Genomic DNA, 11,659 nt, shown 5'->3' on the forward strand with positions numbered 1-11,659 from the left:
GCTGCATTTGAATTTTGGCCGGTGGTTTGATAGTTAAATGTTCAGAAGTCGCAGCAATAAAAAAGAAGGTCAGAGGTTTCATTGTTTTTTTCTGGATACTAATCTACACAATGGTGCATAGCTGCTGATATTTTATATTTTCATTTTATCAGTTTTACAACCCTCATACTAAAAAATTCATAAAGAAAAGTATAGGAAGATAATAAGTAAACGACATAGGGTACTTCTCTTAACAGATTTCTGGACTGTCGCTGTCCAGTCGGAGTTTAACCTAGTGCCAGAGTTTAATATGATTTTCCCAGGAAATGGGGATAAGATTTGCCCCATCAGACGACCTGATAAAGGTGGCTCGTTGGCTTAATCTGGTTTCCCCAGGAAATGGGGAGTTTAACCTAGTGCAGTTAGTCATTTCTTTCTAGTGTTCGTCGAGAATCCTCCTCATAGTAACCAACATCACAGGACTTTGCTCTAACTGCATTCTCTACTCATCGGCGAGTTGTCTCAAGATGTCGACATCTCCACCTTCCTCTTGTTCTGCCATCGTTTATGCAGTCGATGACTCAAAACATCCCACTCTGTCATTTCCAAGTTGTGGTGACAAGTTGTTACCACCAGCATTATCAGGATCAAGTTTTTTCGTTGTTCTCACCATTGTATCTCAAATAAACCACAATGGTCCCATTGGGCGTGCCAAAAAGATGTTTTGCCAAAATTGCTCCCGCAATGAAATATCTTTCACTGAAAGCCGCTCTTCGACTTTTAATGAGCGGAGACGGGTTGTGTGGTGATTCCGGACATGAAATATCCGGGCATACAAGAAATAATTGCAAACTTTTACTTTGAACTTTGAACCGAACTGTATGTACAAACCATGATGGAATTTAATTGACGACAAAGCTTGAGAATATGCAAAGATGTAACGCTCGAATTTAATTGAATACGCGACACCCGGAATAGAGATATGCGCCGGAATTTAATCGACGATGCAAATCGGAAAGCTGTAGCTAAGGGAAAATGAAGTGCTATAATATCTCGAAAATTCGACACATTTTGGTGATATATGAAATGGTGATTTCATCGATTGCTCTATTAGTAATTCTTACTCTAGCCTGATCACCCAGAGAATACTAACCAAAGGAGAAAGGCTATCGAGGTATTTACTTCCAACAGCCGCCCGTTAGTTTGAGATGTACTATAGCTGCGATTGATCGATCGGCCACGAAGTATGATCCGATTTTGAGTGTCGAATGCTCAAGGATTTCACACTCGAACCATAGAACATCGCCTCATAATTTTTACGAATTGGCCATTGAAAATTCCAATTTTGGAAAAGGATCGAAGAATCGGAAATTCGATGCGAAAAATGAAAGTGAACCGAGCAACGCCTATTGGGCCTCACGGCTGAGAAAGGCTGGCCATCAAGACCCGATAAAGTTTAATCGGCCCGTAAATTGGTACACGGATCGAAGTCAAGATTGTAATTTTGGGGGACAAAAATTAGAGAATTTGCAAAAGAAAATAGAAAATGGGAGATATTTTTGTGGGGTAATAATTAGACCCACTTTCTCTCCTCTCTCTTTCTCCTCTCTCTCTTCCCCCTTCCCCCGCTGACACTCCACGCCTGCTGACCAGCCCCACCAACTCCCCATCATTTCCCCCACTTCTTCTTCTTCTTCTTTTCTTTCTTCTTCTTCGTTCTTTCTCCTTTCCGCTCGGCTCCTCCATTTTTGCTGCTCACCGCCGGCCTGTCCTCATCGGACCAGCCATCGCCGTTCGCTGCTCCTCTCCGCCGTCGAGCCACTGCCACCCCAACTCCATCTCAGACCGTGTAGCACTGCCCCCGGTCCCCCAGAACCTCCCGTCCCCGGCCTGCTTTCCAGCCAAGGCGAGTGCACCTCTCGCCGGTCTCACCCTCCGTCCGCCTCCGCCGCTTGCCGCCACTGTCCAGCACCCCAAACCACCACCACCACCAGCTGCCATTACGTCCTTAGATCAGCCCCCGAGTCGACTCAAACAGCCACCTACAGCTGCTCCTCCGTCGCGCCATCCACCGCCGTTCTTGCTCGCCGTTCGTCCTCGTCGCTGCAGCTGCTGGTCCGCTGCTGTCCAGGCCACCTAGCCGCCGTCGCCAGCTGCCGTTCACGCCTAGATCAGCCCCCAAGCAGCCCCGACCAGCCACCACAGCAACCGCTCCTTCACCGCTCCTGGATCGCCGCCGTTCGTCACTCGTAACGCAAAACCGGAGCCGCCATGAGCGAGCTCGCGTCGTCGCCGTCGTTCTCATGTTAACGCCATCGTTAAACGAGTAAGTTAACCCCTAATCCCTCGTTTAGGGTGTTAAACTTGCTTAGGGTAGTTTAGTTTAAGTTTATGGCTAGTTAAGTGGGATTATGCGATAGGTTATCAGAAAGTTCGATAAGCTATGATTATTTGTGTGATAGGCTATTATTGGGTTTGCGATAAGCTATTGCGTATTTGTTGATAAGTTATCAATTATTTTATTATTATTGATTATTTTATTAAATATATTAATTTTCGGAATTAAATATTAATATTTTATTATTAAAAAAATACTATTAAAAATAATTTATTTCCGAAAATTAAATATGCATATTTGAATGATTTTTAATAGCAAATTACGATTTTTATGCTTGAATTATGATGCTTATGCTAAGAATTATTGTGTTAATTAATTAGTATAGCTAAATGATTATAATAACTATTTTCAAGAAAGGATTTCGAATTTTCGAAAATGAATATTTGTCATCGCTATGTCTACAAAATGAATTTGATGTCTTGAGAAAGAAAGCATGTTTGAAATGAGATTTACAAATTGATTGACCGTTTGCAAGTGTGACCACTTGGTTTGTTATGCGGCATTGTGTTAGCACTATTCATGGACGCATGGGCTAATTGGAGAGATAATAATTGGCCGGAATGCTTGCGTGCTCGTGTGGTCACACGTCGGAGCCGTCTTGCTGTAGATCGCTTGACGATGCCCGATTTATCGAGGTCTGCTGCAGATCGCGCTCGATTTTATCGGATGCCTGGAGATTATCTGGATAGCCGATACTCCGGATGCCGAATCGCGGCCTGATGGCGGATTCGATGCTCCTTACGGGATACCATCTTACTGTAGATCGTTTGATGTTGCTATATTGGAATGCCGTCTTACTGTAGATCGTTTGACGTAGCCGTGCCCGACGGGGCGAGACGGAGCCCGGTTATGCCGGAAGACTGCCATCTTGCTGCAGATCGCTTGATGTGTGGTGGCCCCGAGGGGGCGTAATAATTGGAATACGTGTGATGCATAGTGCCTGATTATGTGATAGAAACTGCTAGGCATGGTATGGGACGTGCCCAAGTGGATTCTGTCTTATAATCGAGACACGTGCGCCTGTGATGCATTGATGCATGGGAAATCTATTTAAATGCTTCGAGTATGTGACATGTTCAATTCATCAACGAGTGTATCAAGGCGAGGTAAGGATACATGTGGTTGTTTAATGATGTTGTTGTTGATGCTATATTGCCTGGTTAGGGACCCCCGAGGCGAGTAGGCCTCCTAAGCGGGGCTGAGGCCGTTAACTTATTGAGATTTTATCTCATTTGTTGTTGTTAAACCTTTTTCAGGACCTTAGCATGTCATTGCTCCCTATGCAGTTTGGAGTACCGTAGTTTTTGGTTGGTCCTTGAGGGTTAGGCCTGGAAGCTGATCTTTTGGATGGAGTAGATTAACCCTAGCCTTTATCTTTTGCTGGCTTTTTGTGTAAACGCCCGAAGTGGGCTTGTAAGTATGTTCCCAGGGTTAATCGATAAAAAAAAATGGCTTTTGTTATGACTAGTTTTCCTCTACTATCCCAGATTTGATTATTGTCTGGGGTTTGTCGTGTTGGTTATCGCTTCCACTTGTGTAATTCAAAGATAAAAAGAAAAGGGTCGGCGACGAGTCCTGGGTCGTCGCATCTTAACGACCATAGCGGGATGTTGTATGTCCGTAGGGTTCGGGGCGTGACAAGTGCGGTAAAGGAAAGTAAAGATAATTAAAAGATAATATTTTGGTTGATCTATCGAGGGTCTTATCTGAAGAGTACGATGTGGCTATTTAAAGCCTACAATCAACAGTTATCAACGGAGGTTACACACGGTTACTAAAAAATAAATAACTTTCTAACGGCTACAAGAAGTTACAAATAAAGGTTACAAAAAGAAGTTACAAATAGAGGTTATGAATGGTTACCGAATGGTTATCAATGGTTACGTTGACTCCACTATGTCGATGGTTTCTTCGATTTCACTACGTTGACGGTTGCTCTTTTTACGGTTGCATCCAATATTGTTGACTCCGCTTTTTGTCAATTCTTTCAAGTTGGCAAATCGCCGATCGCACTCAAGCGATCGATTTTTCAAATTTGTGGCACTTAATTGAGCGAAAAAAAAATACGTTATGACACTTAAGTGAGCGTTGTACGAAAGTTATGATACTCCTAGTGTACTTATCCCCATGATTTTCTGATCGAACCTTATAGGGTGGCTTACAATAAATTAAATGATTTGATTATCCAATAGCAAATGCTTCTTTAGGTCGCACATCTTTGCCCTCATGTCTCTGTATAATAAAAAATTACAACAACCCTTGGGAAAGCAAAGATAGAGCTTGTCGGCAATGGTTAAACTTATTGAAACCTTGCGGTGGTGCGAGTTGTAGTTCAATTATTAGATTAGTGTATTTACTTGGAAATTCATCCCAGTAAATTCTGTTTATGCTCTGCCATTGGGGTAATAACACTATAAGTACCCGAATTTTTGTCCATTGAGGTAATATTATTTAACCATAATATGTACATGCTGGGGATTGTGGAAAAATATACCAAAGGGAGAAAGTTTTCTAGGATATTGGTCCGAGATTATACAATAGAAAATCTATTTGCATCAATACTAATTTACTATTGTTAACGAAAACTCTTATCCGAACCAAAAACAATTGGAGAGTGATCGAGATTGCTCCATGGTTCACGCTCGACCACAAAATGCACCGACAGGGGCGGGATGGAATGTTGAATTTACGTGAATCCAAGAGCGAGGAAATTTATTGATAACTCAAAATGGTCAAATGAATATAAGAAACCCTAACTAACATGGCCCTGTTGTGGTCAACATAGTCGACAACGACTACTACAGTAGCTTCGGTCTAAGTTTCGACAGCCTTAACATAGAGAGAGACAGAGAGATCACACGACTAAATTTAAGAGGTGCACCGAACAAGGCAGCACAACTCCTGCTGTAGGGCACTAAGAAGAATAGACAAAGCCGTTCTCCGACTTTTCCTTTGCATATTTAATTTATGCATCATATCCTACCTTAATGCCTGAATAAATTATTTGAGTTTTTATCCGGATCTGTTCGGAGGAGAAATTATCCAAAAAGTTATAAACTTATTACACATTTGTCAGTGGCTGGGCGAGGCGGGGAGGCTCGACCTCGCCAGATCTAGAGAGTTCGAGCCTCCCGCAGTAAGTCGACAAGGAAGAGTTGTGCGAGCTGTTGGCAAAATCTTGCACTACAAAAAAACAAGGATTTAGCCACGGAAATTTGCAACGATTTATTTTTCGTGGCTAATTTGCGACGAATTTTTTTTTCGTAGCAAATTAGGCACGAAAAATTATTCGTCGCAAATTAGCAACGAAAAAAGAATTCGTCACAAATTTCCGACGAATTTTGCGACGAAAAAAAATCCATGGCTAATTTGCGACGGAATTTGCCACAAAAAAAGAATTCATAGCTAATTTGCGACGGAATTTACCACGAAAATAAATTCGTGGCAAATTTGCGACGAAATTAGCGACGAATTTTTTTCCGTTTCTAATTTGTGACAAAAAAAAAATGTCGTCGCTAATTTGCGACGGAATTTGCCACGAAAAAAAATTCGTGGCAAATTTGCGACGGAATTAACGACGAATTTTTTTTCCGTTGTTAATTTGCAACGAAAAAAAATTTCGTCGCTAATTTGCGAAGGGATTTGCCACGAAAAAAATCCGTCGCTAATTTGCAACGGAATTTGAGACGAAAAAAAATTTGTAGCTAATTTGCGAGGGAGTTAGCAACGGATTTTTTTTCGTCGCTAATTGTCCGTGCTACTTGTAGACCCAATTTCTCTCTCTCCCTGCTAATTCCTCTTATCCTCTTGACATTTCGCCTTCCTCTCCCTCTTTCATTTTTCTCGATAAATCTCTCCGCATGCGCAAAAATCTGTCTCGGTAAACCTTTTCTATCGGTAAGTGGCGTGACTAATTTGCGACGAAGACGGTTCGTTGCAAAACTATTTACGAATTTTTGTTATTTTATTGAGTTTTTTTCTTCTCTTTTTTTTCTGACTTCGTCGCCGGTCACCAGTCCGGCAACCGGCGACCGGCGACCGGTGAGACCTCGTCGGCCATGGGCGGGGCTGCTGGACCTCGTCCAGATCTGGGCGAGGCCGCTCGGCCTCGCCATGGCCGCTGCTCGACCTCGCCGCAGAGGTCCAACATGGCCGCCGCTGGCCTCGCCGCGAGGTCCAACGGCGGCCATGGCGAGGCCCAAGCTCGACCTCGCCGCCCAGATTTGGGCGGCGAAGTGACCTCGCCCATGGCCGGCGAGGTCCAACTCGCCGGCCTCAGCAGGTCGCCGGACCGGCGATCGGAGAAAAATATGTAGGAAAAAAAAATTCGGGAAAAAAAAATTCGAAAAAAATATTTATTTAAAAAAAAATTTCGGGAAAAAAAATTATTATAAAAAAATAAAATCTGAAGTCAAATTTTTTTTTTGTAGGTACTTATCCGTTTGAAAGTCTCGCAGATGAAGTGAACGTTGCAATTCTCATCAAATTGAGCACTTTCTACTACAAAGATTTCAGTCAAATACTTGGGTAAGTCTTCTTGACATAGTAATTGTTTTATTTTTTTCAATTTTAAAGTAATTGTTTCGGCAAAAACAAAATTTTAATTTTTAGAATTTTATGGTTTTAATTAAGAAAATTTTTTGGTTTTAATATTTTACTAGATTTTGTTATTTTTATATAGACACAATGCAAAGAGACAGGGCTTGGATGTATAATAAGAACTTACCTGGACGTCTAGGATTGACCGATGAGTTTCGTACTGGGTTGGAACTATTTTTGGACTTTGCTAGTGGTAAATATGAGTTAATGGATGTAAATAAGTAAAGGTGTCCGTGTAGGAAGTGCAGTAATGGTAAATTTCATGTGTGTGATACAGTTAGAGAACATCTTTGTAGATTTGGGTTTACTCCGAACTACTATAATTGGACTTGTCATGGTGAACCATTTATATCTTATGAAGGTTTGCGAATAAGTGGCCAATTTTCAGTTAGGAAAGAATGTAGCTATTATGATCAATTGAACCCATACCAGAGGATGGTGATTGATGCAGCTGGTCAGAATGTTGTTTCAGATCTGAACCATGCAAGTACAAGTACTAGTTTTACTCCTACACTTGAACAATTGGAAGAGATAGGAGTAACAGGTTTTGATAAGAATGTGTGTAATGAAACGTTTCCATCTAATCAGTTCTGGGAAGTGTTGAAAGCAGCAGATGAACCTTTATGGGCAGGTTGTGACAACCATACTCAGTTATCAGTGACAGCAAGATTGTTAAATATCAAGGCAAAGCATAATGTGTCTGAAAATTGCTTTAACTCTTTTGTTGAAGTAATGCGAGAAACAATGCCTCGTGATAACATCATGCCAAGTGATTTTTACGATATGAAGAAGTTAGTGGATAACTTAGGTCTTCCAGTTGAAAGGATTGATATATGTAGTAGGGATTGTATGTTATATTTGAGAGATGATGAAAATGCAGAATCTTGCAAATTCTGTAGCCAACCTAGGTACAAGATAAACAGGAGGCATGGTCGTAATCAGAAGCGTAGACCATGCAAGCAAATGTTTTATCTACCCTTAATCCCCAGATTGCAAAGGCTTTATGCGTCTCAAGCCACTGCTGAACACATGACTTGGCATGCAAATCATGAAACAGAAGAGGGTCTAATGTGTCATCCTTCAGATGCAGAGGCATGGAAACATTTTGATAGAACATACCCTGAGTTTGCGATAGAGCCTCGAAACATCATGTTAGGTCTCTGTGCTGATGGATTTGCCCCATTTGGAAAATCAGGGAAAAGTTATTCATGTTGGCTAGTTATCTTAACTCCGTACAATCTTCCACTCGGTATGTGCATGAAGACACCTTATATGTTTTTGACATTGATCGTGACCGGCCCGCAAAATCCGAAAAAGTTGATAGATGTTTATATGCAACCATTGATTGAAGAGTTACAACGGCTATGGAATGAAGGTTCGTTACGTATGATGTTTCTACTAATCAAACATTTGTAATGAAGGCTGCTCTTCTTTGGACGATAAATGACTTTCCAGCATATGGAATGTTATCTGGATGGAGTATAGCTGGGATCTTAGGATGCCCGATATGTTTGCAGAGATCAAAGTCATTCAGATTAAGACATGGTAAGAAGCCCTGCTATTTTGACTGTCACAGACAATTTTTGCCGATGAATCATACATTCAGAAGGAATAAAAAAGAGTTCATCAAGAATAGGATTGAAAGAACTCCTCCACCATTGAGGTTGACCGGTGATCAAATATGGGAGCAAGTGCATGACTTTCCAACTGTTGTTGAAAACCCTCATGGCACAACTATTGCGTATGGAAGTGTACATAAGTGGACTAAACGCAGTATATTTTGGGATCTACCATATTGGAAGGCCCATCTTATTCATCATAATCTTGACGTCATGCACATTGAAAAGAATGTTTTCGACAATGTCATAAATACTGTGATGGATGTCACGGGAAAAATAAAAGACAACTTGAATATAAGAAAAGATATGAGAAATATTTGTGATCGGCCAACATTAGATGTGGATGCAAGCAGCAGGGGACCAAAACCAAAAGCAGTTTATACATTGGATAAGGAGCAGAGACGAGTCGTTTGTCAATGATTGAAATCTGTGCGGTTTCCTGATGGATATGCTTCGAATATCGGGAGATGTATTGATTTGAACGAATGCAAGTTGACAGAATTAAAGAGTCATGATTGTCACATATTTATGGAAAGACTAATTCCAATAGCTTTGAAGGAACTTCTACCAAACTTTGTATGGGGCGCCATTACAGAGTTAAGTAATTTCCTTCATGATATTTACTCAACAATGTTAAAAGCATCACACATGGAGAAACTGAAGAGAGACATTCCAATTATTCTTTGCAATTTAGAAAGGATATTTCCTCCATCGTTTTTTTATTCAATGGAGCATCTCTTAGTTCACTTGCCTTATGAGGCCAAAGTTGCGTGTTCCGTCAATTTCGATGGATGTATCCATTTGAGAGGTAAAAAATTTTCAAAATAAATTTCAAAATACTTTATTATATATTATGTTCGATAAACTTCTTTCTATTGCAACAAGGTTCTTATATCATTTGAAGAAAAAAGTGAAGAATAAGGCATGTATTGAAGCTTCAATTTGTAATGCATATATTGTGGAAGAAGTGACAATATTTGCATCATACTAATTTGAGCCGCACGTGCAGTGCAAGAGGCGGAGAGCAGGAAGAAATGATGAAGGTCCCATCGATCCCAATTGCAAATCATTCTCTATTTTCAATTATCTTGGTCGACCAAGCGGCGCATGTCAGTTTCGTTGCTTAACAGGCGAAGAACGGCAGGTAGCCCATACCTATATTTTACTGAACTGTCCAGAAGTGGAGCCATACTTCCAGTAAGTGTATATTTGTAAATATATGTATTGCGTGTCAAATATTTACTAATATATAAATGTAAATTGTTAATAGGATTTTTCAAAATTCAATGTATGGACTACCGCCAAATGAGTTCGACCGTTTGTGCGATGAACAATTTGCAGCATGGTTCAAAACATATGTAAGTTGCCTATAGACCAAAACCAAGTTATTAATATTTTATACATCATTTAAATATATATTATTGACTTTGCGTGTGTAATCTTAGGTTCACAGTAATCATGATCAAGTTGAAGAGCAAGGATTGCTATATTATCTGTCATGGGGTGCACAGTCAAGCATACGAACTTGGCCAGCATATTTCATAAACGGGTATAATTTTCACACTCAAGAATATGGAATGGGAAAAGCCACAATGAATAGTGGTGTGTGTGTTCGGTCATCCAATTGTGGTAGTTCAAAAGATGATTTTTTATGGCTTGTTGGATGAAATCATCGAGATAGAGTACCCCGGACCATTAATGCGGGTTGTGTTATTTAAGTGCATGTGGTTCGACCCCATCAAAGGAATGAAGGTGCATACGAAGTTTAATTTGGTTGAAATAAATCACAAGAAAAGGTATAAGAAATATGAACCATTTGTGTTGGCACAACAAGCAATTCAAGTATATTATGCATCATATCCTAGTTTGAAACGTGACAAAGCTGATTGGTGAGCTGTATGTAAAACCAAAGCACGAAGAAAAATCGAGGAACACTGGAAGGATACAGCATATCAACAAGAGGAAGTTTGTAACGCGGTTCAAATTGAGGAATATAACATTCCTACTTTACGAGATCCATGTGGAGCAATGATAGATGTAGATCTAACTGAAATTCGCGAATCAAATTTAGAAGGTGTTGCATAATCTGATTTTGAGACAGAGGATGATGAGGATGATGAGGATGATGATGATGATGATGATGACGATAATGACGACGATGACGATGATGCTCAAGAAGAAGATCAAGATCAAGATGAAGACGAAGGTGAAGATGAATATTTAGATTTTTTAGACTTTTTACTAATTATGTTGTAATTATTATTATTATTATTATGACAAAAGTTTATTGTTGTTGTCGTAATTATTAGTATTGTTGTTGTTGTTGTTGTTGTTATTATTATTGTAATTGTTGTTGAATATTATTATTGCTATTATTGTTAATGAAACGTTATTGTCCGGAAAAAAAATGAATTACGCGGGTGTGGGATAGTAGAAATGAAATTCGTGGCAAAAATCCGTGGCAAATTTGCCACGGGATTTTAAAAAAATCCCACAAACATGAATAATTTTGGGCTTTTTACGAAATTCGTGGCTAAAATCCGTGGCAAATTTGCCACGGATTTTAGCCACGAATTTCGTAAAAAAATCCACAAACATGAATAGTTTTCGGCTTTTTTACGAAATTCATGGCAAAAATCCGTGGCAAATTTGCCACGGATTTTAGCCACGAATTTCGTAAAAAAAATCCCACAAACATGAATAATATTGGGCTTTTTACGAAATTCGTGGCTAAAATCCGTGGCAAATTTGCCACGGATTTTAGCCACGAATTTCCTGAAAAAAATCCCACAAACATGAATAATTTTGGGCTTTTTACGAAATTCGTGGCAAAAATCCGTGGCAAATTTGCCACGGATTTTTGCCACGAATTTCCTGAAAAAATCCCACAAACATGAATAATTTCGGGCTTTTTACGAAATTCGTGGCAAAAATCTGTGAATTTCGTAAAAAGCCCAAAATTATTCATTTTTTGGGATTTTTTCAGGAAATTCGTGGCAAAAATCCGTGGCAAATTTGCCATGAATTTTTGCCACGAATTTCTTGAAAAAATCCCAAAAACATG

At 39.9% G+C, this 11,659-nt stretch overlaps 1 long non-coding RNA gene across 1 annotated transcript; it reads left to right on the forward strand.

The window, feature by feature from the left end:
• Positions 1-6,747: 6,747 nt before the first annotated feature.
• On the forward strand, positions 6,748-10,501 carry LOC130136804 (uncharacterized). The gene is made up of 4 exons (XR_008815532.1): positions 6,748-6,904; positions 9,605-9,792; positions 9,866-9,953; positions 10,041-10,501. It is a non-coding gene; the product is annotated as an uncharacterized LOC130136804 (long non-coding RNA).
• Positions 10,502-11,659: the final 1,158 nt, after the last annotated feature.

The sequence above is a fragment of the Syzygium oleosum genome, unplaced genomic scaffold, assembly GCF_021117445.2.
Source record: "Syzygium oleosum isolate NSW1041296 unplaced genomic scaffold, Sole_v2.1 Sole_v2.50, whole genome shotgun sequence".
Lineage (NCBI taxonomy): Eukaryota > Viridiplantae > Streptophyta > Magnoliopsida > Myrtales > Myrtaceae > Syzygium > Syzygium oleosum.